The following is a 1,883-nucleotide window of genomic DNA, read 5'->3' as shown; positions in this document are numbered from 1 at the left end:
TACTCACAATCATAATAATTAGACAGAGAGGGGCTTCTTCATGAGCAAGGAGATATGAACATGCAAAGATATCAAAAACTAAATTTGCATGTCAAGATTTGAAATCAAATGAAAAGTTGAGTGTAGAATTGGCAGATTGTAAACAGATGAATTATTTTGGTGAGGTTAAGTGAATACTCCTCTTATGGTTGACGTTGTGTTAGTTTAAACATCTGATTATTAGCGAAGGGCCGATGTTCAAGTCATGAGATTTACACGTATAGTTTTGTTCTTAAACTTATATCAAGTGTAAGTTTGATATTCCTCGAATGCTAATTTTACATGTATAAATTTGTTATTATTTAGGCGAAAGTGAAAGCTATTGCTGCAACAAAGGGTGACAATCCAAATTTGAGCAAGATTTCCATAGATGATGTTCTTGGAGGCAAGCTAGACAAGAAAAAGAGGATGATAGGGGCAGGGAACTTTGCAAAACGCCTCATATGTAACAACTCGACACTAAACCCCTCAGTTGGCTTGGATCCTTCCATTCTAGACCAGATACGAGATCAAATGCAACAAGAAGTGATGGCCAAAATGCAGCAAGAATTTCTTAAGCAAGGGCTGGAGCTGAAAGAGATGATGAAGCAGTTCATGTTTAAGGAACCCCAACAATCAAGTCACACTCCTGCTGCAGATGATGATGATGATGATGATGCTACTAGTTAGAATTGATGTCTCACAAACTAACTAAAGGAACTCCAACAATCAAGTCAAACTCCTGTTGTTGTTGATGATGATGATGCTGCTGCTACTACTTAGAATTGGTGTCTCACAAACTACCTTCTAAACTTTATACTCTATGCTTCTTTTTGATTCGTACAATATTGGTTATGTTTTGACGAATAATTCTGAGGTTTATCTATCCTAATTCTCATTTTGGTGGTCATTATTTATTGGTTATTGATTTAATTATATAGCTAGAAAAACGATATTGTACAGGCATGATGAAATGTCAAATGGTGCTGAAAAAATTTCTGCAGATTACCAACGGTCACTTGCCGTTGGTAATTCTCTAAACCATAATCAGCAATTACCAACGGACAACTGCCGTTGGAAATTCCCTAAACCCTGAGCTAGATTTACCGAGGGATTTGCCGTTGGAAATTTTACCAAGGGATAATATCCCTTGGTAAAAAAATTAGCGTCGTCGCTTTTACTTATGGCTACTATCCCTTGGTAATCCCTTGGTAATGCTGTTTTCCAACGGATAAATTGATTTTACCCACGGATATTTCCGTTGGTAATTAGCGTGTTTTTTGTAGTGAAATACCTGTAGATTACAAGGTTAATTGAGGGAGATAATTATGAACTTAGGCTTAGTTGTGGAAGTGGTGGACGGTTTTAGCTTTTAATAATTCTAAATTTGGCGCTTTAAAGTTGCCGCTTAATTCTTAAACTCTTCTTAAACTGTGCCTATCATATTATATACATGTTGTCAAATAAAATAATAATATAAGTATTCAATAAAATTGTTACTAATTCTAAGAAACATAAGTATGCGTATCAAATTATAATTATATACTCCTATAAGTAATTAATTATAAATAAGATTTATTTTTAATCCAATTCACCATTATATCAATATTAAGATTAGTTATTACTGGAAGTGCAATATTTTTTAAAATAGAGAGTATCAATAATCAAAAATATAAAATTAGAATATTTAATACTACCAATAAGTTACAAGTCGATTTGCAAATATATTTGTATTTATAGGAACGTGATCAAATGCAAACTCTAAATATTGTATAAACTCTAAACTATGATTTGAACGGTTAGAAAATATCAACAGATGATTAAATAATAGCAATAAAAAATGTCAACACAATGTTAACGGTTAA

The sequence above is a fragment of the Salvia hispanica genome, chromosome 5, assembly GCF_023119035.1.
Source record: "Salvia hispanica cultivar TCC Black 2014 chromosome 5, UniMelb_Shisp_WGS_1.0, whole genome shotgun sequence".
NCBI classification, from domain to species: Eukaryota; Viridiplantae; Streptophyta; class Magnoliopsida; order Lamiales; family Lamiaceae; genus Salvia; species Salvia hispanica.
Note: the sequence above shows the minus strand (reverse complement) of the source record.